We start from the raw sequence: 24792 nt of genomic DNA on the forward strand, positions 1-24792 counted from the left end.
CCCTTCCAGCCAGCACCACCATTCAATATGATCATGGCTGAGCATGCAACTTCACTTCCCCTTCCTGATTTCTCTCCATGCCCCTTGATCACTTTAGCCGTAAGGGCCATATCTCACTGTCTTTTGAGTATATCTATCCAACTGGCTTCCACATCTTTCTGTGGTACAGAATTCCACAGGTTCACAATGATCTGAGTGAAGAAGATGCTCCTCGTGTCGGTCCTAAATGGTTTACACTTTATCCTTAGACAGTGACCGCTGGTACTGGGCTTCCTTTATTCGGACTGCGGGAACCTTTTTACGCCATCAAACCTGTCCATTCCCGACCAAATTTTAAATGTTTCTATGAGCTCCCCTCTCATTCTTCTAAATTCCAGCGAGTATAAGCCTCGTCGATCCAGTCTTTCTTCATGTCAGTCCTGCCATCCCTGGAATCAATCTGGTGAATATTCGCTACACTCCCTCAAAAGCAAGAATGTCCTTCCTCAGATTAGATGATCATAACTGCACACAATACTCAAGGTCTGGTCTCAGCAAGGTGCTGTACAAGTCTCCATGCTCCGATACCCTAATCTCCTCGCTATGAAGGCCAGCATGACATTTGGCTTCCTTTACTGCATGCTGTACCTGTATGTATGAATGACTTCAACGACTGATGTACCAAAATACCCAGGTCTCAATACCCCTCCGCTTTTACAAATCGGTCAACATTCAGATAACATTCTACCTTCAAGGTTCTGCCACCAAAGTGGATAAACTCACACTTATCTTCATTATATGGCATCTGCCATCCACCGAATCTGTCCAATTCCGCTGCAGCCTCCTAGCAGCTCGCACTGCAACCCAGCTTGGTGTGATTTGCAAAGTTGGAGATATTACATTGATGGAATTATTGAAAATCGCCACAGCTCGAGGAAACGGTACCGCCGCTCCTTTCTGCTCCTCCTTATTAAACTGCCGCCCAGACTTGCTCCCGCTCTTTCAACACCCGCTCATCTCTGCTGCCGTGCTGCAAACAGCCACTCCTGTGTGTTCTCGCTTTTTAAATTGCCGCTTCCCTCTGCTCGTGCTATTTGAAAAATAACTCAAATCCTTTACTCCCTCACGTTGCAAGCGATCCTCACTGCTCCCGCTCTTTATACCGAAGGATATCTGTGCCCCCGCTCATTTAACAGCCGCTCCTCTCTGTGTACGCTCTTGAAACAGTCGGGAAGTTCAATTTTTAAATACACGCTTTCTGAAATACTTCCATAAACACTGCATTGGCCGGGAATCGAACCCGGGTCTCCCGCGTGGCAGGCGAGAATTCTACCCCTGAACCACCAATGCTCACGTTACGAACACATTCAAGTTTAAAGATACTGCAATTAGTGTTTAATTTTTGTTAATAAAAGGCGAAGAACAACAAAGCACCTCATATTCTGAAGATAGAAACATAGAAACTTAGAAAGTAGGTGCAGGAGTAGGCCATTCGTCCCTTCCAGCCAGCACCACCATTCAATATGATCATGGCTGAGCATGCAACTTCACTTCCCCTTCCTGATTTCTCTCCATGCCCCTTGATCACTTTAGCCGTAAGGGCCATATCTCACTGTCTTTTGAGTATATCTATCCAACTGGCTTCCACATCTTTCTGTGGTACATAATTCCACAGGCTCACAATGATCTGAGTGAAGAAGATTCTCCTCGTGTCGGTCCTAAATGGTTTACACTTTATCCTTAGACAGTGACCGCTGGTACTGGGCTTCCTTTATTCGGACTGCGGGAACCTTTTTACGCCATCAAACCTGTCCATTCCCGACCAAATTTTAAATGTTTCTATGAGCTCCCCTCTCATTCTTCTAAATTCCAGCGAGTATAAGCCTAGTCGATCCAATCTTTCTTCATGTCAGTCCTGCCATCCCTGGAATCAATCTGGTGAATATTCGCTGCACTCCCTCAAAAGCAAGAATGTCCTTCCTCAGATTAGATGATCATAACTGCACACAATACTCAAGGTCTGGTCTCAGCAAGGTGCTGTACAAGTCTCCATGCTCCGATACCCTAATCTCCTCGCTATGAAGGCCAGCATGACATTTGGCTTCCTTTACTGCATGCTGTACCTGTATGTATGAATGACTTCAACGACTGATGTACCAAAATACCCAGGTCTCAATACCCCTCCGCTTTTACAAATCGGTCAACATTCAGATAACATTCTACCTTCAAGGTTTTGCCACCAAAGTGGATAAACTCACACTTATCTTCATTATATGGCATCTGCCATCCACCGAATCTGTCCAATTCCGCTGCAGCCTCCTAGCAGCTCGCACTGCAACCCAGCTTGGTGTGATTTGCAAAGTTGGAGATATTACATTGATGGAATTATTGAAAATCGCCACAGCTCGAGGAAACGGTACCGCCGCTCCTTTCTGCTCCTCCTTATTAAACTGCCGCCCAGACTTGCTCCCGCTCTTTCAACACCCGCTCATCTCTGCTGCCGTGCTGCAAACAGCCACTCCTGTGTGTTCTCGCTTTTTAAATTGCCGCTTCCCTCTGCTCGTGCTATTTGAAAAATAACTCAAATCCTTTACTCCCTCACGTTACAAGCGATCCTCACTGCTCCCTCTCTTTGTACCGAAGGATATCTGTGCCCCCGCTCATTTAACAGCCGCTCCTCTCTGTGTGCGCTCTTGAAACAGTCGGGAAGTTCAATTTTTACATACACGCTTTCTGAAATACTTCCATAAACACCGCATTGGCCGGGAATCGAACCCGGGTCTCCCGCGTGGCAGGCGAGAATTCTACCCCTGAACCACCAATGCTCACGTTACGAACACATTCAAGTTTAAAGATAGTGCAATTAGTGTTTAATTTTTGTTAATAAAAGGCGAAGAACAACAAAGCACCTCATATTCTGAAGATAGAAACATAGAAACTTAGAAAGTAGGTGCAGGAGTAGGCCATTCGTCCCTTCCAGCCAGCACCACCATTCAATATGATCATGGCTGAGCATGCAACTTCACTTCCCCTTCCTGATTTCTCTCCATGCCCCTTGATCACTTTAGCCGTAAGGGCCATATCTCACTGCCTTTTGAGTATATCTATCCAACTGGCTTCCACATCTTTCTGTGGTACAGAATTCCACAGGTTCACAATGATCTGAGTGAAGAAGATGCTCCTCGTGTCGGTCCTAAATGGTTTACACTTTATCCTTAGACAGTGACCGCTGGTACTGGGCTTCCTTTATTCGGACTGCGGGAACCTTTTTACGCCATCAAACCTGTCCATTCCCGACCAAATTTTAAATGTTTCTATGAGCTCCCCTCTCATTCTTCTAAATTCCAGCGAGTATAAGCCTCGTCGATCCAGTCTTTCTTCATGTCAGTCCTGCCATCCCTGGAATCAATCTGGTGAATATTCGCTACACTCCCTCAAAAGCAAGAATGTCCTTCCTCAGATTAGATGATCATAACTGCACACAATACTCAAGGTCTGGTCTCAGCAAGGTGCTGTACAAGTCTCCATGCTCCGATACCCTAATCTCCTCGCTATGAAGGCCAGCATGACATTTGGCTTCCTTTACTGCATGCTGTACCTGCATGTATGAATGACTTCAACGACTGATGTACCAAAATACCCAGGTCTCAATACCCCTCCGCTTTTACAAATCGGTCAACATTCAGATAACATTCTACCTTCAAGGTTTTGCCACCAAAGTGGATAAACTCACACTTATCTTCATTATATGGCATCTGCCATCCACCGAATCTGTCCAATTCCGCTGCAGCCTCCGAGCAGCTCGCACTGCAACCCAGCTTGGTGTGATTTGCAAAGTTGGAGATATTACATTGATGGAATTATTGAAAATCGCCACAGCTCGAGGAAACGGTACCGCCGCTCCTTTCTGCTTCCTTATTAAACTGCCGCCCAGACTTGCTCCCGCTCTTTCAACACCCGCTCATCTCTGCTGCCGTGCTGCAAACAGCCACTCCTGTGTGTTCTCGCTTTTTAAATTGCCGCTTCCCTCTGCTCGTGCTATTTGAAAAATAACTCAAATCCTTTACTCCCTCACGTTGCAAGCGATCCTCACTGCTCCCGCTCTTTATACCGAAGGATATCTGTGCCCCCGCTCATTTAACAGCCGCTCCTCTCTGTGTACGCTCATGAAACAGTCGGGAAGTTCAATTTTTAAATACACGCTTTCTGAAATACTTCCATAAACACTGCATTGGCCGGGAATCGAACCCGGGTCTCCCGCGTGGCAGGCGAGAATTCTACCCCTGAACCACCAATGCTCACGTTACGAACACATTCAAGTTTAAAGATACTGCAATTAGTGTTTAATTTTTGTTAATAAAAGGCGAAGAACAACAAAGCACCTCATATTCTGAAGATAGAAACATAGAAACTTAGAAAGTAGGTGCAGGAGTAGGCCATTCGTCCCTTCCAGCCAGCACCACCATTCAATATGATCATGGCTGAGCATGCAACTTCACTTCCCCTTCCTGATTTCTCTCCATGCCCCTTGATCACTTTAGCCGTAAGGGCCATATCTCACTGCCTTTTGAGTATATCTATCCAACTGGCTTCCACATCTTTCTGTGGTACAGAATTCCACAGGTTCACAATGATCTGAGTGAAGAAGATGCTCCTCGTGTCGGTCCTAAATGGTTTACACTTTATCCTTAGACAGTGACCGCTGGTACTGGGCTTCCTTTATTCGGACTGCGGGAACCTTTTTACGCCATCAAACCTGTCCATTCCCGACCAAATTTTAAATGTTTCTATGAGCTCCCCTCTCATTCTTCTAAATTCCAGCGAGTATAAGCCTCGTCGATCCAGTCTTTCTTCATGTCAGTCCTGCCATCCCTGGAATCAATCTGGTGAATATTCGCTACACTCCCTCAAAAGCAAGAATGTCCTTCCTCAGATTAGATGATCATAACTGCACACAATACTCAAGGTCTGGTCTCAGCAAGGTGCTGTACAAGTCTCCATGCTCCGATACCCTAATCTCCTCGCTATGAAGGCCAGCATGACATTTGGCTTCCTTTACTGCATGCTGTACCTGCATGTATGAATGACTTCAACGACTGATGTACCAAAATACCCAGGTCTCAATACCCCTCCGCTTTTACAAATCGGTCAACATTCAGATAACATTCTACCTTCAAGGTTTTGCCACCAAAGTGGATAAACTCACACTTATCTTCATTATATGGCATCTGCCATCCACCGAATCTGTCCAATTCCGCTGCAGCCTCCGAGCAGCTCGCACTGCAACCCAGCTTGGTGTGATTTGCAAAGTTGGAGATATTACATTGATGGAATTATTGAAAATCGCCACAGCTCGAGGAAACGGTACCGCCGCTCCTTTCTGCTTCCTTATTAAACTGCCGCCCAGACTTGCTCCCGCTCTTTCAACACCCGCTCATCTCTGCTGCCGTGCTGCAAACAGCCACTCCTGTGTGTTCTCGCTTTTTAAATTGCCGCTTCCCTCTGCTCGTGCTATTTGAAAAATAACTCAAATCCTTTACTCCCTCACGTTGCAAGCGATCCTCACTGCTCCCGCTCTTTATACCGAAGGATATCTGTGCCCCCGCTCATTTAACAGCCGCTCCTCTCTGTGTACGCTCATGAAACAGTCGGGAAGTTCAATTTTTAAATACACGCTTTCTGAAATACTTCCATAAACACTGCATTGGCCGGGAATCGAACCCGGGTCTCCCGCGTGGCAGGCGAGAATTCTACCCCTGAACCACCAATGCTCACGTTACGAACACATTCAAGTTTAAAGATACTGCAATTAGTGTTTAATTTTTGTTAATAAAAGGCGAAGAACAACAAAGCACCTCATATTCTGAAGATAGAAACATAGAAACTTAGAAAGTAGGTGCAGGAGTAGGCCATTCGTCCCTTCCAGCCAGCACCACCATTCAATATGATCATGGCTGAGCATGCAACTTCACTTCCCCTTCCTGATTTCTCTCCATGCCCCTTGATCACTTTAGCCGTAAGGGCCATATCTCACTGTCTTTTGAGTATATCTATCCAACTGGCTTCCACATCTTTCTGTGGTACATAATTCCACAGGTTCACAATGATCTGAGTGAAGAAGATTCTCCTCGTGTCGGTCCTAAATGGTTTACACTTTATCCTTAGACAGTGACCGCTGGTACTGGGCTTCCTTTATTCGGACTGCGGGAACCTTTTTACGCCATCAAACCTGTCCATTCCCGACCAAATTTTAAATGTTTCTATGAGCTCCCCTCTCATTCTTCTAAATTCCAGCGAGTATAAGCCTCGTCGATCCAGTCTTTCTTCATGTCAGTCCTGCCATCCCTGGAATCAATCTGGTGAATATTCGCTACACTCCCTCAAAAGCAAGAATGTCCTTCCTCAGATTAGATGATCATAACTGCACACAATACTCAAGGTCTGGTCTCAGCAAGGTGCTGTACAAGTCTCCATGCTCCGATACCCTAATCTCCTCGCTATGAAGGCCAGCATGACATTTGGCTTCCTTTACTGCATGCTGTACCTGTATGTATGAATGACTTCAACGACTGATGTACCAAAATACCCAGGTCTCAATACCCCTCCGCTTTTACAAATCGGTCAACATTCAGATAACATTCTACCTTCAAGGTTTTGCCACCAACGTGGATAAACTCACACTTATCTTCATTATATGGCATCTGCCATCCACCGAATCTGTCCAATTCCGCTGCAGCCTCCTAGCAGCTCGCACTGCAACCCAGCTTGGTGTGATTTGCAAAGTTGGAGATATTACATTGATGGAATTATTGAAAATCGCCACAGCTCGAGGAAACGGTACCGCCGCTCCTTTCTGCTCCTCCTTATTAAACTGCCGCCCAGACTTGCTCCCGCTCTTTCAACACCCGCTCATCTCTGCTGCCGTGCTGCAAACAGCCACTCCTGTGTGTTCTCGCTTTTTAAATTGCCGCTTCCCTCTGCTCGTGCTATTTGAAAAATAACTCAAATCCTTTACTCCCTCACGTTACAAGCGATCCTCACTGCTCCCGCTCTTTGTACCGAAGGATATCTGTGCCCCCGCTCATTTAACAGCCGCTCCTCTCTGTGTACGCTCATGAAACAGTCGGGAAGTTTAATTTTTACATACACGCTTTCTGAAATACTTCCATAAACACTGCATTAGCCGGGAATCGAACCCGGGTCTCTCGCGTGGCAGGCGAGAATTCTACCCCTGAACCACCAATGCTCACGTTACGAACACATTCAAGTTTAAAGATACTGCAATTAGTGTTTAATTTTTGTTAATAAAAGGCGAAGAACAACAAAGCACCTCATATTCTGAAGATAGAAACATAGAAACTTAGAAAGTAGGTGCAGGAGTAGGCCATTCGTCCCTTCCAGCCAGCACCACCATTCAATATGATCATGGCTGAGCATGCAACTTCACTTCCCCTTCCTGATTTTTCTCCATGCCCCTTGATCACTTTAGCCGTAAGGGTCATATCTCACTCTCTTTTGGGTATATCTATCCAACTGGCTTCCACATCTTTCTGTGGTACAGAATTCCACAGGTCCACAATGATCTGAGTGAAGAAGATTCTCCTCGTGTCGGTCCTAAATGGTTTACACTTTATCCTTAGACAGTGACCGCTGGTACTGGGCTTCCTTTATTCGGACTGCGGGAACCTTTTTACGCCATCAAACCTGTCCATTCCCGACCAAATTTTAAATGTTTCTATGAGCTCCCCTCTCATTCTTCTAAATTCCAGCGAGTATAAGCCTCATCGATCCAGTCTTTCTTCATGTCAGTCCTGCCATCCCTGGAATCAATCTGGTGAATATTCGCTACACTCCCTCAAAAGCAAGAATGTCCTTCCTCAGATTAGATGATCATAACTGCACACAATACTCAAGGTCTGGTCTCAGCAAGGTGCTGTACAAGTCTCCATGCTCCGATACCCTAATCTCCTCGCTATGAAGGCCAGCATGACATTTGGCTTCCTTTACTGCATGCTGTACCTGTATGTATGAATGACTTCAACGACTGATGTACCAAAATACCCAGGTCTCAATACCCCTCCGCTTTTACAAATCGGTCAACATTCAGATAACATTCTACCTTCAAGGTTTTGCCACCAAAGTGGATAAACTCACACTTATCTTCATTATATGGCATCTGCCATCCACCGAATCTGTCCAATTCCGCTGCAGCCTCCTAGCAGCTCGCACTGCAACCCAGCTTGGTGTGATTTGCAAAGTTGGAGATATTACATTGATGGAATTATTGAAAATCGCCACAGCTCGAGGAAACGGTACCGCCGCTCCTATCTGCTCCTCCTTATTAAACTGCCGCCCAGACTTGCTCCCGCTCTTTCAACACCCGCTCATCTCTGCTGCCGTGCTGCAAACAGCCACTCCTGTGTGTCTCGCTTTTTAAATTGCCGCTTCCCTCTGCTCGTGCTATTTGAAAAATAACTCAAATCCTTTACTCCCTCACATTACAAGCGATCCTCACTGCTCCCGCTCTTTGTACCGAAGGATATCTGTGCCCCCGCTCATTTAACAGCCGCTCCTCTCTGTGTACGCTCTTGAAACAGTCGGGAAGTTTAATTTTTAAATGCACGCTTTCTGCAATACTTCCATAAACACTGCATTGGCCGGGAATAGAACCCGGGCCTCCCGCGTGGCAGGCGAGAATTCTACCCCTGAACCACCAATGCTCACATTACGAACACATTCAAGTTTAAAGATAGTGCAATTAGTGTTTAATTTTTGTTAATAAAAGGCGAAGAACAACAAAGCACCTCATATTCTGAAGATAGAAACATAGAAACTTAGAAAGTAGGTGCAGGAGTAGGCCATTCGTCCCTTCCATCCAGCACCACCATTCAATATGATCATGGCTGAGCATGCAACTTCACTTCCCCTTCCTGATTTCTCTCCATGCCCCTTGATCACTTTCGCCGTAAGGGCCATATCTCACTCTCTTTTGAGTATATCTATCCAACTGGCTTCCACATCTTTCTGTGGTACAGAATTCCACAGGTTCACAATGATCTGAGTGAAGAAGATGCTCCTCGTATCGGTCCTAAATGGTTTACACTTTATCCTTAGACAGTGACCGCTGGTACTGGGCTTCCTTTATTCGGACTGCGGGAACCTTTTTACGCCATCAAACCTGTCCATTCCCGACCAAATTTTAAATGTTTCTATGAGCTCCCCTCTCATTCTTCTAAATTCCAGCGAGTATAAGCCTCGTCGATCCAGTCTTTCTTCATGTCAGTCCTGCCATCCCTGGAATCAATCTGGTGAATATTCGCTACACTCCCTCAAAAGCAAGAATGTCCTTCCTCAGATTAGATGATCATAACTGCACACAATACTCAAGGTCTGGTCTCAGCAAGGTGCTGTACAAGTCTCCATGCTCCGATACCCTAATCTCCTCGCTATGAAAGCCAGCATGACATTTGGCTTCCTTTACTGCATGCTGTACCTGTATGTATGAATGACTTCAACGACTGATGTACCAAAATACCCAGGTCTCAATACCCCTCCGCTTTTACAAATCGGTCAACATTCAGATAACATTCTACCTTCAAGGTTTTGCCACCAAAGTGGATAAACTCACACTTATCTTCATTATATGGCATCTGCAATCCACCGAATCTGTCCAATTCCGCTGCAGCCTCCTAGCAGCTCGCACTGCAACCCAGCTTGGTGTGATTTGCAAAGTTGGAGATATTACATTGATGGAATTATTGAAAATCGCCACAGCTCGAGGAAACGGTACCGCCGCTCCTTTCTGCTCCTCCTTATTAAACTGCCGCCCAGACTTGCTCCCGCTCTTTCAACACCCGCTCATCTCTGCTGCCGTGCTGCAAACAGCCACTCCTGTGTGTCTCGCTTTTTAAATTGCCGCTTCCCTCTGCTCGTGCTATTTGAAAAATCACTCAAATCCTTTACTCCCTCACGTTACAAGCGATCCTCACTGCTCCCGCTCTTTGTACCGAAGGATATCTGTGCCCCCGCTCATTTAACAGCCGCTCCTCTCTGTGTACGCTCTTGAAACAGTCGGGAAGTTTAATTTTTAAATGCACGCTTTCTGAAATACTTCCATAAACACTGCATTGGCCGGGAATAGAACCCGGGCCTCCCGCGTGGCAGGCGAGAATTCTACCCCTGAACCACCAATGCTCACATTACGAACACATTCAAGTTTAAAGATAGTGCAATTAGTGTTTAATTTTTGTTAATAAAAGGCGAAGAACAACAAAGCACCTCATATTCTGAAGATAGAAACATAGAAACTTAGAAAGTAGGTGCAGGAGTAGGCCATTCGTCCCTTCCAGCCAGCACCACCATTCAATATGATCATGGCTGAGCATGCAACTTCACTTCCCCTTCCTGATTTCTCTCCATGCCCCTTGATCACTTTAGCCATAAGGGCCATATCTTACTGTCTTTTGAGTATATCTATCCAACTGGCTTCCACATCTTTCTGTGGTACAGAATTCCACAGGTCCACAATGATCTGAGTGAAGAAGATTCTCCTCGTGTCGGTCCTAAATGGTTTACACTTTATCCTTAGACAGTGACCGCTGGTACTGGGCTCCCTTTATTCGGACTGCGGGAACCTTTTTACGCCATCAAACCTGTCCATTCCCGACCAAATTTTAAATGTTTCTATGAGCTCCCCTCTCATGCTTCTAAATTCCAGCGAGTATAAGCCTCATCGATCCAGTCTTTCTTCATGTCAGTCCTGCCATCCCTGGAATCAATCTGGTGAATATTCGCTACACTCCCTCAAAAGCAAGAATGTCCTTCCTCAGATTAGATGATCATAACTGCACACAATACTCAAGGTCTGGTCTCAGCAAGGTGCTGTACAAGTCTCCATGCTCCGATACCCTAATCTCCTCGCTATGAAGGCCAGCATGACATTTGGCTTCCTTTACTGCATGCTGTACCTGTATGTATGAATGACTTCAACGACTGATGCACCAAAATACCCAGGTCTCAATACCCCTCCGCTTTTACAAATCGGTCAACATTCAGATAACATTCTACCTTCAAGGTTTTGCCACCAAAGTGGATAAACTCACACTTATCTTCATTATATGGCATCTGCCATCCACCGAATCTGTCCAATTCCGCTGCAGCCTCCTAGCAGCTCGCACTGCAACCCAGCTTGGTGTGATTTGCAAAGTTGGAGATATTACATTGATGGAATTATTGAAAATCGCCACAGCTTGAGGAAACGGTACCGCCGCTCCTTTCTGCTCCTCCTTATTAAACTGCCGCCCAGACTTGCTCCGGCTCTTTCAACACCCGCTCATCTCTGCTGCCGTGCTGCAAACAGCCACTCCTGTGTGTCTCGCTTTTTAAATTGCTGCTTCCCTCTGCTCGTGCTATTTGAAAAATAACTCAAATCCTTTACTCCCTCACGTTACAAGCGATCCTCACTGCTCCCGCTCTTTGTACCGAAGGATATCTGTGCCCCCGCTCATTTAACAGCCGCTCCTCTCTGTGTCCGCTCTTGAAACCAGTCGGGAAGTTTAATTTTTAAATGCACGCTTTCTGAAATACTTCCATAAACACTGCATTGGCCGGGAATCGAACCCGGGTCTCCCGCGTGGCAGGCGAGAATTCTACCCCTGAACCACCAATGCTCACCTTACGAACACATTCAAGTTTAAAGATAGTGCAATTAGTGTTTAATTTTTGTTAATAAAAGGCGAAGAACAACAAAGCACCTCATATTCTGAAGATAGAAACATAGAAACTTAGAAAGTAGGTGCAGGAGTAGGCCATTCGTCCCTTCCAGCCAGCACCACCATTCAATATGATCATGGCTGAGCATGCAACTTCACTTCCCCTTCCTGATTTCTCTCCATGCCCCTTGATCACTTTAGCCATAAGGGCCATATCTTACTGTCTTTTGAGTATATCTATCCAACTGGCTTCCACATCTTTCTGTGGTACAGAATTCCACAGGTTCACAATGATCTGAGTGAAGAAGATGCTCCTCGTGTCGGTCCTAAATGGTTTACACTTTATCCTTAGACAGTGACCGCTGGTACTGGGCTTCCTTTATTCGGACTGCGGGAACCTTTTTACGCCATCAAACATGTCCATTCCCGACCAAATTTTAAATGTTTCTATGAGCTCCCCTCTCATTCTTCTAAATTCCAGCGAGTATAAGCCTCGTCGATCCAGTCTTTCTTCATGTCAGTCCTGCCATCCCTGGAATCAATCTGGTGAATATTCGCTACACTCCCTCAAAAGCAAGAATGTCCTTCCTCAGATTAGATGATCATAACTGCACACAATACTCAAGGTCTGGTCTCAGCAAGGTGCTGTACAAGTCTCCATGCTCCGATACCCTAATCTCCTCGCTATGAAGGCCAGCATGACATTTGGCTTCCTTTACTGCATGCTGTACCTGTATGTATGAAAGACTTCAACGACTGATGTACCAAAATACCCAGGTCTCAATACCCCTCCGCTTTTACAAATCGGTCAACATTCAGATAACATTCTACCTTCAAGGTTTTGCCACCAAAGTGGATAAACTCACACTTATCTTCATTATATGGCATCTGCCATCCACCGAATCTGTCCAATTCCGCTGCAGCCTCCTAGCAGCTCGCACTGCAACCCAGCTTGGTGTGATTTGCAAAGTTGGAGATATTGCATTGATGGAATTATTGAAAATCGCCACAGCTCGAGGAAACGGTACCGCCGCTCCTTTCTGCTCCTCCTTATTAAACTGCCGCCCAGACTTGCTCCAGCTCTTTCAACACCCGCTCATCTCTGCTGCCGTGCTGCAAACAGCAACTCCTGTGTGTTCTCGCTTTTTAAATTGCCGCTTCCCTCTGCTCGTGCTATTTGAAAAATAACTCAAATCCTTTACTCCCTCACGTTACAAGCGATCCTCACTGCTCCCGCTCTTTGTACCGAAGGATATCTGTGCCCCCGCTCATTTAACAGCCGCTCCTCTCTGTATACGCTCTTGAAACAGTCGGGAAGTTTAATTTTTAAATACACGCTTTCTGAAATACTTCCATAAACACTGCATTGGCCGGGAATCGAACCCGGGTCTCCCGCGTGGCAGGCGAGAATTCTACCCCTGAACCACCAATGCTCACCTTACGAACACATTCAAGTTTAAAGATAGTGCAATTAGTGTTTAATTTTTGTTAATAAAAGACGAAGAACAACAAAGCACCTCATATTCTGAAGATAGAAACATAGAAACTTAGAAAGTAGGTGCAGGAGTAGGCCATTCGTCCCTTCCAGCCAGCACCACCATTCAATATGATCATGGCTGAGCATGCAACTTCACTTCCCCTTCCTGATTTCTCTCCATGCCCCTTGATCACTTTAGCCGTAAGGGCCATATCTCACTGTCTTTTGAGTATATCTATCCAACTGGCTTCCACATCTTTCTGTGGTACAGAATTCCACAGGTTCACAATGATCTGAGTGAAGAAGATGCTCCTCGTGTCGGTCCTAAATGGTTTACACTTTATCCTTAGACAGTGACCGCTGGTACTGGGCTTCCTTTATTCGGACTGCGGGAACCTTTTTACGCCATCAAACCTGTCCATTCCCGACCAAATTTTAAATGTTTCTATGAGCTCCCCTCTCATTCTTCTAAATTCCAGCGAGTATAAGCCTCGTCGATCCAGTCTTTCTTCATGTCAGTCCTGCCATCCCTGGAATCAATCTGGTGAATATTCGCTACACTCCCTCAAAAGCAAGAATGTCCTTCCTCAGATTAGATGATCATAACTGCACACAATACTCAAGGTCTGGTCTCAGCAAGGTGCTGTACAAGTCTCCATGCTCCGATACCCTAATCTCCTCGCTATGAAGGCCAGCATGACATTTGGCTTCCTTTACTGCATGCTGTACCTGTATGTATGAAAGACTTCAACGACTGATGTACCAAAATACCCAGGTCTCAATACCCCTCCGCTTTTACAAATCGGTCAACATTCAGATAACATTCTACCTTCAAGGTTTTGCCACCAAAATGGATAAACTCACACTTATCTTCATTATATGGCATCTGCCATCCACCGAATCTGTCCAATTCCGCTGCAGCCTCCTAGCAGCTCGCACTGCAACCCAGCTTGGTGTGATTTGCAAAGTTGGAGATATTACATTGATGGAATTATTGAAAATCGCCACAGCTCGAGGAAACGGTACCGCCGCTCCTTTCTGCTCCTCCTTATTAAACTGCCGCCCAGACTTGCTCCCGCTCTTTCAACACCCGCTCATCTCTGCTGCCGTGCTGCAAACAGCCACTCCTGTGTGTCTCGCTTTTTAAATTGCTGCTTCCCTCTGCTCGTGCTATTTGAAAAATAACTCAAATCCTTCACTCCCTCACGTTACAAGCGATCCTCACTGCTCCCGCTCTTTGTACCGAAGGATATCTGTGCCCCCGCTCATTTAACAGCCGCTCCTCTCTGTGTACGCTCTTGAAACAGTCGGGAAGTTTAATTTTTAAATGCACGCTTTCTGAAATACTTCCATAAACACTGCATTGGCCGGGAATCGAACCCGGGTCTCCCGCGTGGCAGGCGAGAATTCTACCCCTGAACCACCAATGCTCACCTTACGAACACATTCAAGTTTAAAGATAGTGCAATTAGTGTTTAATTTTTGTTAATAAAAGGCGAAGAACAACAAAGCACCTCATATTCTGAAGATAGAAACATAGAAACTTAGAAAGTAGGTGCAGGAGTAGGCCATTCGTCCCTTCCAGCCAGCACCACCATTCAATATGATCATGGCTGAGCATGCAACTTCACTTCCCCTTACTGATTTCTCTCCATGCCCCTTGATCACTTTAGCCGTAAGGGCCATATCTCACTGTCTTTTGAGTATATCTATCCAACTGGCTTCCACATCTTTCTGTGGTACAGAATTCCACAGGTTCACAATGATCTGAGTGAAGAAGATGCTCCTCGTGTCGGTCCTAAATGGTTTACACTTTATCCTTAGACAGTGACCGCTGGTACTGGGCTTCCTTTATTCGGACTGCGGGAACCTTTTTACGCCATCAAACCTGTCCATTCCCGACCAAATTTTAAATGTTTCTATGAGCTCCCCTCTCATTCTTCTAAATTCCAGCGAGTATAAGCCTCGTCGATCCAGTCTTTCTTCATGTCAGTCCTGCCATCCCTGGAATCAATCTGGTGAATATTCGCTACACTCCCTCAAAAGCAAGAATGTCCTTCCTCAGATTAGATGATCATAACTGCACACAATACTCAAGGTCTGGTCTCAGCAAGGTGCTGTACAAGTCTCCATGCTCCGATACCCTACTCTCCTCGCTATGAAGGCCAGCATGACATTTGGCTTCCTTTACTGCATGCTGTACCTGTATGTATGAATGACTTCAACGACTGATGTACCAAAATACCCAGGTCTCAATACCCCTCCGCTTTTACAAATCGGTCAACATTCAGATAACATTCTACCTTCAAGGTTTTGCCACCAAAGTGGATAAACTCACACTTATCTTCATTATATGGCATCTGCCATCCACCGAATCTGTCCAATTCCGCTGCAGCCTCCTAGCAGCTCGCACTGCAACCCAGCTTGGTGTGATTTGCAAAGTTGGAGATATTACATTGATGGAATTATTGAAAATCGCCACAGCTCGAGGAAACGGAACCGCCGCTCCTTTCTGCTCCTCCTTATTAAACTGCCGCCCAGACTTGCTCCCGCTCTTTCAACACCCGCTCATCTCTGCTGCCGTGCTGCAAACAGCCACTCCTGTGTGTCTCGCTTTTTAAATTGCCGCTTCCCTCTGCTCGTGCTATTTGAAAAATAACTCAAATCCTTTACTCCCTCACGTTACAAGCGATCCTCACTGCTCCCGCTCTTTGTACCGAAGGATATCTGTGCCCCCGCTCATTTAACAGCCGCTCCTCTCTGTATACGCTCTTGAAACAGTCGGGAAGTTTAATTTTTAAATACACGCTTTCTGAAATACTTCCATAAACACTGCATTGGCCGGGAATCGAACCCGGGTCTCCCGCGTGGCAGGCGAGAATTCTACCCCTGAACCACCAATGCTCACCTTACGAACACATTCAAGTTTAAAGATAGTGCAATTAGTGTTTAATTTTTGTTAATAAAAGACGAAGAACAACAAAGCACCTCATATTCTGAAGATAGAAACATAGAAACTTAGAAAGTAGGTGCAGGAGTAGGCCATTCGTCCCTTCCAGCCAGCACCACCATTCAATATGATCATGGCTGAGCATGCAACTTCACTTCCCCTTCCTGATTTCTCTCCATGCCCCTTGATCACTTTAGCCGTAAGGGCCATATCTCACTGTCTTTTGAGTATATCTATCCAACTGGCTTCCACATCTTTCTGTGGTACAGAATTCCACAGGTTCACAATGATCTGAGTGAAGAAGATGCTCCTCGTGTCGGTCCTAAATGGTTTACACTTTATCCTTAGACAGTGACCGCTGGTACTGGGCTTCCTTTATTCGGACTGCGGGAACCTTTTTACGCCATCAAACCTGTCCATTCCCGACCAAATTTTAAATGTTTCTATGAGCTCCCCTCTCATTCTTCTAAATTCCAGCGAGTATAAGCCTCGTCGATCCAGTCTTTCTTCATGTCAGTCCTGCCATCCCTGGAATCAATCTGGTGAATATTCGCTACACTCCCTCAAAAGCAAGAATGTCCTTCCTCAGATTAGATGATCATAACTGCACACAATACTCAAGGTCTGGTCTCAGCAAGGTGCTGTACAAGTCTCCATGCTCCGATACCCTAATCTCCTCGCTATGAAGGCCAGCATGACATTTGGCTTCCTTTACTGCATGCTGTACCTGTATGTATGAAAGACTTCAACGACTGATGTACCAAAATACCCAGGTCTCAATACCCCTCCGCTTTTACAAATCGGTCAACATTCAGATAACATTCTACCTTCAAGGTTTTGCCACCAAAATGGATAAACTCACACTTATCTTCATTATATGGCATCTGCCATCCACCGAATCTGTCCAATTCCGCTGCAGCCTCCTAGCAGCTCGCACTGCAACCCAGCTTGGTGTGATTTGCAAAGTTGGAGATATTACATTGATGGAATTATTGAAAATCGCCACAGCTCGAGGAAACGGTACCGCCGCTCCTTTCTGCTCCTCCTTATTAAACTGCCGCCCAGACTTGCTCCCGCTCTTTCAACACCCGCTCATCTCTGCTGCCGTGCTGCAAACAGCCACTCCTGTGTGTCTCGCTTTTTAAATTGCTGCTTCCCTCTGCTCGTGCTATTTGAAAAATAACTCAAATCCTTCACTCCCTCACGTTACAAGCGATCCTCACTGCTCCCGCTCTTTGTACCGAAGGATATCTGTGCCCCCGCTCATTTAACAGCCGCTCCTCTCTGTGTACGCTCTTGAAACAGTCGGGAAGTTTAATTTTTAAATGCACGCTTTCTGAAATACTTCCATAAACACTGCATTGGCCGGGAATCGAACCCGGGTCTCCCGCGTGGCAGGCGAGAATTCTACCCCTGAACCACCAATGCTCACCTTACGAACACATTCAAGTTTAAAGATAGTGCAATTAGTGTTTAATTTTTGTTAATAAAAGGCGAAGAACAACAAAGCACCTCATATTCTGAAGATAGAAACATAGAAACTTAGAAAGTAGGTGCAGGAGTAGGCCATTCGTCCCTTCCAGCCAGCACCACCATTCAATATGATCATGGCTGAGCATGCAACTTCACTTCCCCTTACTGATTTCTCTCCATGCCCCTTGATCACTTTAGCCGTAAGGGCCATATCTCACTGTCTTTTGAGTATATCTATCCAACTGGCTTCCACATCTTTCTGTGGTACAGAATTCCACAGGTTCACAATGATCTGAGTGAAGAAGATGCTCCTCGTGTCGGTCCTAAATGGTTTACACTTTATCCTTAGACAGTGACCGCTGGTACTGGGCTTCCTTTATTCGGACTGCGGGAACCTTTTTACGCCATCAAACCTGTCCATTCCCGACCAAATTTTAAATGTTTCTATGAGCTCCCCTCTCATTCTTCTAAATTCCAGCGAGTATAAGCCTCGTCGATCCAGTCTTTCTTCATGTCAGTCCTGCCATCCCTGGAATCAATCTGGTGAATATTCGCTACACTCCCTCAAAAGCAAGAATGTCCTTCCTCAGATTAGATGATCATAACTGCACGCAATACTCAAGGTCTGGTCTCAGCAAGGTGCTGTACAAGTCTCCATGCTCCGATACCCTAATCTCCTCGCTATGAAGGCCAGCATGACATTTGGCTTCCTTTACTGCATGCTGTACCTGTATGTATGAAAGACTTCAACGACTGATGTACCAAAATACCCAGGTCTCAATACCCCTCCGCTTTTACAAATCGGTCAACATTCAGATAACATTCTACCTTCAAGGTTTTGCCACCAAAGTGGATAAACTCACACTTATCTTCATTATATGGCATCTGCCATCCACCGAATCTGTCCAATTCCGCTGCAGCCTCCTAGCAGCTCGCACTGCAACCCAGCTTGGTGTGATTTGCAAAGTTGGAGATATTACATTGATGGAATTATTGAAAATCGCCACAGCTCGAGGAAACGGTACCGCCGCTCCTTTCTGCTCCTCCTTATTAAACTGCCGCCCAGACTTGCTCCCGCTCTTTCAACACCCGCTCATCTCTGCTGCCGTGCTGCAAACAGCAACTCCTGTGTGTTCTCGCTTTTGAAATTGCCGCTTCCCTCTGCTCGTGCTATTTGAAAAATAACTCAAATCCTTTACTCCCTCACGTTACAAGCGATCCTCACTGCTCCCGCTCTTTGTACCGAAGGATATCTGTGCCCCCGCTCATTTAACAGCCGCACCTCTCTGTGTACGCTCTTGAAACAGTCGGGAAGTTTAATTTTTAAATACACGCTTTCTGAAATACTTCCATAAACACTGCATTGGCCGGGAATCGAACCCGGGTCTCCCGCGTGGCAGGCGAGAATTCTACCCCTGAACCACCAATGCTCACATTACGAACACATTCAAGTTTAAAGATAGTGCAATTAGTGTTTAATTTTTGTTAATAAAAGGCGAAGAACAACAAAGCACCTCATATTCTGAAGATAGAAACATAGAAACTTAGAAAGTAGGTGCTGGAGTAGGCCATTCGTCCCTTCCAGCCAGCACCACCATTCAATATGATCATGGCTGAGCATGCAACTTCACTTCCCCTTCCTGATTTCTCTCCATGCCCCTTGATCACTTTAGCCGTAAGGGCCATATCTCACTGTCTTTTGAGTATATCTATCCAACTGGCTTCCACATCTTTCTGTGGTACAGAATTCCACAGGTTCACAATGATCTGAGTGAAGAAGATGCTCCTCGTGTCGGTCCTAAATGGTTTACACTTTATCCTTAGACAGTGACCGCTGGTACTGGGCTTCCTTTATTCGGACTGCGGGAACCTTTTTACGCCATCAAACCTGTCCATTCCCGACCAAATTTTAAATGTTTCTATGAGCTCCCCTCTCATTCTTCTAAATTCCAGCGAGTATAAGCCTCGTCGATCCAGTCTTTCTTCATGTCAGTCCTGCCATCCCTGGAATCAATCTGGTGAATATTCGCTACACTCCCTCAAAAGCAAGAATGTCCTTCCTCAGATTAGATGATCATAACTGCACACAATACTCAAGGTCTGGTCTCAGCAAGGTGCTGTACAAGTCTCCATGCTCCGATACCCTAATCTCCTCGCTATGAAGGCCAGCATGACATTTGGCTTCCTTTACTGCATGCTGTACCTGTATGTATGAAAGACTTCAACGACTGATGTACCAAAATACCCAGGTCTCAATACCCCTCCGCTTTTACAAATCGGTCAACATTCAGATAACATTCTACCTTCAAGGTTTTGCCACCAAAGTGGATAAACTCACACTTATCTTCATTATATGGCATCTGCCATCCACCGAATCTGTCCAATTCCGCTGCAGCCTCCTAGCAGCTCGCACTGCAACCCAGCTTGGTGTGATTTGCAAAGTTGGAGATATTACATTGATGGAATTATTGAAAATCGCCACAGCTCGAGGAAACGGAACCGCCGCTCCTTTCTGCTCCTCCTTATTAAACTGCCGCCCAGACTTGCTCCCGCTCTTTCAACACCCGCTCATCTCTGCTGCCGTGCTGCAAACAGCCACTCCTGTGTGTCTCGCCTTTTAAATTGCCGCTTCCCTCTGCTCGTGCTATTTGAAAAATAACTCAAATCCTTTACTCCCTCACGTTACAAGCGATCCTCACTGCTCCCGCTCTTTGTACCGAAGGATATCTGTGCCCCCGCTCATTTGACAGCCGCTCCTCTCTGTGTACGCTCTTGAAACAGTCGGGAAGTTTAATTTTTAAATGCACGCTTTCTGAAATACTTCCATAAACACTGCATTGGCCGGGAATCGAACCCGGGTCTCCCGCGTGGCAGGCGAGAATTCTACCCCTGAACCACCAATGCTCACATTACGAACACATTCAAGTTTAAAGATAGTGCAATTAGTGTTTAATTTTTGTTAATAAAAGGCGAAGAACAACAAAGCACCTCATATTCTGAAGATAGAAACAGAGAAACTTAGAAAGTAGGTGCAGGAGTAGGCCATTCGTCCCTTCCAGCCAGCACCACCATTCAATATGATCATGGCTGAGCATGCAACTTCACTTCCCCTTCCTGATTTCTCTCCATGGCGCTTGATCACTTTAGCCTTAAGGGCCATATCTTACTGTCTTTTGAGTATATCTATCCAACTGGCTTCCACATCTTTCTGTGGTACAGAATTCCACAGGTTCACAATGATCTGAGTGAAGAAGATGCTCCTCGTGTCGGTCCTAAATGGTTTACACTTTATCCTTAGACAGTGACCGCTGGTACTGGGCTTCCTTTATTCGGAATGCGGGAACCTTTTTACGCCATCAAACCTGTCCATTCCCGACCAAATTTTAAATGTTTCTATGAGCTCCCCTCTCATTCTTCTAAATTCCAGCGAGTATAAGCCTCGTCGATCCAGTCTTTCTTCATGTCAGTCCTGCCATCCCTGGAATCAATCTGGTGAATATTCGCTACACTCCCTCAAAAGCAAGAATGTCCTTCCTCAGATTAGATGATCATAACTGCACGCAATACTCAAGGTCTGGTCTCAGCAAGGTGCTGTACAAGTCTCCATGCTCCGATACCCTAATCTCCTTGCTATGAAGGCCAGCATGACATTTGGCTTCCTTTACTGCATGCTGTACCTGTATGTATGAAAGACTTCAACGACTGATGTACCAAAATACCCAGGTCTCAATACCCCTCCGCTTTTACAAATCGGTCAACATTCAGATAACATTCTACCTTCAAGGTTTTGCCACCAAAGTGGATAAACTCACACTTATCTTCATTATATGGCATCTGCCATCCACCGAATCTGTCCAATTCCGCTGCAGCCTCCTAGCAGCTCGCACTGCAACCCAGCTTGGTGTGATTTGCAAAGTTGGAGATATTACATTGATGGAATTATTGAAAATCGCCACAGCTCGAGGAAACGGTACCGCCGCTCCTTTCTGCTCCTCCTTATTAAACTGCCGCCCAGACTTGCTCCCGCTCTTTCAACACCCGCTCATCTCTGCTGCCGTGCTGCCAACAGCAACTCCTGTGTGTTCTCGCTTTTTAAATTGCCGCTTCCCTCTGCTCGTGCTATTTGAAAAATAACTCAAATCCTTTACTCCCTCACGTTACAAGCGATCCTCACTGCTCCCGCTCTTTGTACCGAAGGATATCTGTGCCCCCGCTCATTTAACAGCCGCTCCTCTCTGTGTACGCTCTTGAAACAGTCGGGAAGTTTAATTTTTAAATACACGCTTTCTGAAATACTTCCATAAACACTGCATTGGCCGGGAATCGAACCCGGGTCTCCCGCGTGGCAGGCGAGAATTCTACCCCTGAACCACCAATGCTCACATTACGAACACATTCAAGTTTAAAGATAGTGCAATTAGTGTTTAATTTTTGTTAATAAAAGGCGAAGAACAACAAAGCACCTCATATTCTGAAGATAGAAACATAGAAACTTAGAAAGTAGGTGCTGGAGTAGGCCATTCGTCCCTTCCAGCCAGCACCACCATTCAATATGATCATGGCTGAGCATGCAACTTCACTTCCCCTTCCTGATTTCTCTCCATGCCCCTTGATCACTTTAGCCGTAAGGGCCATATCTCACTGTCTTTTGAGTATATCTATCCAACTGGCTTCCACATCTTTCTGTGGTACAGAATTCCACAGGTTCACAATGATCTGAGTGAAGAAGATGCTCCTCGTGTCGGTCCTAAATGGTTTACACTTTATCCTTAGACAGTGACCGCTGGTACTGGGCTTCCTTTATTCGGACTGCGGGAACCTTTTTACGCCATCAAACCTGTCCATTCCCGACCAAATTTTAAATGTTTCTATGAGCTCCCCTCTCATTCTTCTAAATTCCAGCGAGTATAAGCCTCGTCGATCCAGTCTTTCTTCATGTCAGTCCTGCCATCCCTGGAATCAATCTGGTGAATATTCGCTACACTCCCTCAAAAGCAAGAATGTCCTTCCTCAGATTAGATGATCATAACTGCACACAATACTCAAGGTCTGGTCTCAGCAAGGTGCTGTACAAGTCTCCATGCTCCGATACCCTACTCTCCTCGCTATGAAGGCCAGCATGACATTTGGCTTCCTTTACTGCATGCTGTACCTGTATGTATGAATGACTTCAACGACTGATGTACCAAAATACCCAGGTCTCAATACCCCTCCGCTTTTACAAATCGGTCAACATTCAGATAACATTCTACCTTCAAGGTTTTGCCACCAAAGTGGATAAACTCACACTTATCTTCATTATATGGCAACTGCCATCCACCGAATCTGTCCAATTCCGCTGCAGCCTCCTAGCAGCTCGCACTGCAACCCAGCTTGGTGTGATTTGCAAAGTTGGAGATATTACATTGATGGAATTATTGAAAATCGCCACAGCTCGAGGAAACGGTACCGCCGCTCCTTTCTGCTCCTCCTTATTAAACTGCCGCCCAGACTTGCTCCCATCTTTCAACACCCGCTCATCTCTGCTGCCGTGCTGCAAACAGCCACTCCTGTGTGTTCTCGCTTTTTAAATTGCCGCTTCCCTCTGCTCGTGCTATTTGAAAAATAACTCAAATCCTTTACTCCCTCACGTTACAAGCGATCCTCACTGCTCCCGCTCTTTGAACCGAAGGATATCTGTGCCCCCGCTCATTTAACAGCCACTCCTCTCTGTGTACGCTCTTGAAACAGTCGGGAAGTTTAATTTTTAAATGCACGCTTTCTGAAATACTTCCATAAACACTGCATTGGCCGGGAATCGAACCGGGGTCTCCCGCGTGGCAGGCGAGAATACTACCCCTGAACCACCAATGCTCACATTACGAACACATTCAAGTTTAAAGATAGTGCAATTAGTGTTTAATTTTTGTTAATAAAAGGCGAAGAACAACAAAGCACCTCATATTCTGAAGATAGAAACATAGAAACTTAGAAAGTAGGTGCAGGAGTAGGCCATTCGTCCCTTCCAGCCAGCACCACCATTCAATATGATCATGGCTGAGCATGCAACTTCACTTCCCCTTCCTGATTTCTCTCCATGCCCCTTGATCACTTTAGCCGTAAGGGCCATATCTCACTGTCTTTTGAGTATATCTATCCAACTGGCTTCCACATCTTTCTGTGGTACAGAATTCCACAGGTTCACAATGATCTGAGTGAAGAAGATGCTCCTCGTGTCGGTCCTAAATGGTTTACACTTTATCCTTAGACAGTGACCGCTGGTACTGGGCTTCCTTTATTCGGACTGCGGGAACCTTTTTACGCCATCAAACCTGTCCATTCCCGACCAAATTTTAAATGTTTCTATGAGCTCCCCTCTCATTCTTCTAAATTCCAGCGAGTATAAGCCTCGTCGATCCAGTCTTTCTTCATGTCAGTCCTGCCATCCCTGGAATCAATCTGGTGAATATTCGCTACACTCCCTCAAAAGCAAGAATGTCCTTCCTCAGATTAGATGATCATAACTGCACGCAATACTCAAGGTCTGGTCTCAGCAAGGTGCTGTACAAGTCTCCATGCTCCGATACCCTAATCTCCTCGCCATGAAGGCCAGCATGACATTTGGCTTCCTTTACTGCATGCTGTACCTGTATGTATGAATGACTTCAACGACTGATGTACCAAAATACCCAGGTCTCAATACCCCTCCGCTTTTACAAATCGGTCAACATTCAGATAACATTCTACCTTCAAGGTTTTGCCACCAAAGTGGATAAACTCACACTTATCTTCATTATATGGCAACTGCCATCCACCGAATCTGTCCAATTCCGCTGCAGCCTCCTAGCAGCTCGCACTGCAACCCAGCTTGGTGTGATTTGCAAAGTTGGAGATATTACATTGATGGAATTATTGAAAATCGCCACAGCTCGAGGAAACGGTACCGCCGCTCCTTTCTGCTCCTCCTTATTAAACTGCCGCCCAGACTTGCTCCCATCTTTCAACACCCGCTCATCTCTGCTGCCGTGCTGCAAACAGCCACTCCTGTGTGTTCTCGCTTTTTAAATTGCCGCTTCCCTCTGCTCGTGCTATTTGAAAAATAACTCAAATCCTTTACTCCCTCACGTTACAAGCGATCCTCACTGCTCCCGCTCTTTGAACCGAAGGATATCTGTGCCCCCGCTCATTTAACAGCCACTCCTCTCTGTGTACGCTCTTGAAAC

At 45.8% G+C, this 24792-nt stretch overlaps 15 non-coding genes across 15 annotated transcripts; all 15 read right to left on the reverse strand.

The window, feature by feature from the left end:
- Nucleotides 1-1258: 1258 nt before the first annotated feature.
- trnag-gcc (transfer RNA glycine (anticodon GCC)) lies at nt 1259-1329 on the reverse strand. The gene has a single exon. It is a non-coding gene; the product is annotated as a tRNA-Gly (tRNA).
- Nucleotides 1330-2733: 1404 nt separating this feature from the next.
- On the reverse strand, nt 2734-2804 carry trnag-gcc (transfer RNA glycine (anticodon GCC)). The gene has a single exon. It is a non-coding gene; the product is annotated as a tRNA-Gly (tRNA).
- Nucleotides 2805-4206: 1402 nt separating this feature from the next.
- On the reverse strand, nt 4207-4277 carry trnag-gcc (transfer RNA glycine (anticodon GCC)). Its single transcript has one exon. It is a non-coding gene; the product is annotated as a tRNA-Gly (tRNA).
- A 1402-nt stretch (nt 4278-5679) lies between these two features.
- Nucleotides 5680-5750, reverse strand: trnag-gcc (transfer RNA glycine (anticodon GCC)). Its single transcript has one exon. It is a non-coding gene; the product is annotated as a tRNA-Gly (tRNA).
- Nucleotides 5751-7154: 1404 nt separating this feature from the next.
- On the reverse strand, nt 7155-7225 carry trnag-gcc (transfer RNA glycine (anticodon GCC)). Its single transcript has one exon. It is a non-coding gene; the product is annotated as a tRNA-Gly (tRNA).
- A 1403-nt stretch (nt 7226-8628) lies between these two features.
- On the reverse strand, nt 8629-8699 carry trnag-gcc (transfer RNA glycine (anticodon GCC)). The gene has a single exon. It is a non-coding gene; the product is annotated as a tRNA-Gly (tRNA).
- Nucleotides 8700-10102: 1403 nt separating this feature from the next.
- Nucleotides 10103-10173, reverse strand: trnag-gcc (transfer RNA glycine (anticodon GCC)). Its single transcript has one exon. It is a non-coding gene; the product is annotated as a tRNA-Gly (tRNA).
- A 1404-nt stretch (nt 10174-11577) lies between these two features.
- trnag-gcc (transfer RNA glycine (anticodon GCC)) lies at nt 11578-11648 on the reverse strand. Its single transcript has one exon. It is a non-coding gene; the product is annotated as a tRNA-Gly (tRNA).
- A 1404-nt stretch (nt 11649-13052) lies between these two features.
- trnag-gcc (transfer RNA glycine (anticodon GCC)) lies at nt 13053-13123 on the reverse strand. The gene has a single exon. It is a non-coding gene; the product is annotated as a tRNA-Gly (tRNA).
- Nucleotides 13124-14526: 1403 nt separating this feature from the next.
- On the reverse strand, nt 14527-14597 carry trnag-gcc (transfer RNA glycine (anticodon GCC)). The gene has a single exon. It is a non-coding gene; the product is annotated as a tRNA-Gly (tRNA).
- A 1403-nt stretch (nt 14598-16000) lies between these two features.
- trnag-gcc (transfer RNA glycine (anticodon GCC)) lies at nt 16001-16071 on the reverse strand. Its single transcript has one exon. It is a non-coding gene; the product is annotated as a tRNA-Gly (tRNA).
- Nucleotides 16072-17474: 1403 nt separating this feature from the next.
- On the reverse strand, nt 17475-17545 carry trnag-gcc (transfer RNA glycine (anticodon GCC)). Its single transcript has one exon. It is a non-coding gene; the product is annotated as a tRNA-Gly (tRNA).
- A 1404-nt stretch (nt 17546-18949) lies between these two features.
- trnag-gcc (transfer RNA glycine (anticodon GCC)) lies at nt 18950-19020 on the reverse strand. Its single transcript has one exon. It is a non-coding gene; the product is annotated as a tRNA-Gly (tRNA).
- A 1403-nt stretch (nt 19021-20423) lies between these two features.
- trnag-gcc (transfer RNA glycine (anticodon GCC)) lies at nt 20424-20494 on the reverse strand. Its single transcript has one exon. It is a non-coding gene; the product is annotated as a tRNA-Gly (tRNA).
- A 1404-nt stretch (nt 20495-21898) lies between these two features.
- On the reverse strand, nt 21899-21969 carry trnag-gcc (transfer RNA glycine (anticodon GCC)). Its single transcript has one exon. It is a non-coding gene; the product is annotated as a tRNA-Gly (tRNA).
- Nucleotides 21970-24792: the final 2823 nt, after the last annotated feature.

This window comes from Pristiophorus japonicus, unplaced genomic scaffold, assembly GCF_044704955.1.
Source record: "Pristiophorus japonicus isolate sPriJap1 unplaced genomic scaffold, sPriJap1.hap1 HAP1_SCAFFOLD_270, whole genome shotgun sequence".
Taxonomy (NCBI): domain Eukaryota; kingdom Metazoa; phylum Chordata; class Chondrichthyes; family Pristiophoridae; genus Pristiophorus; species Pristiophorus japonicus.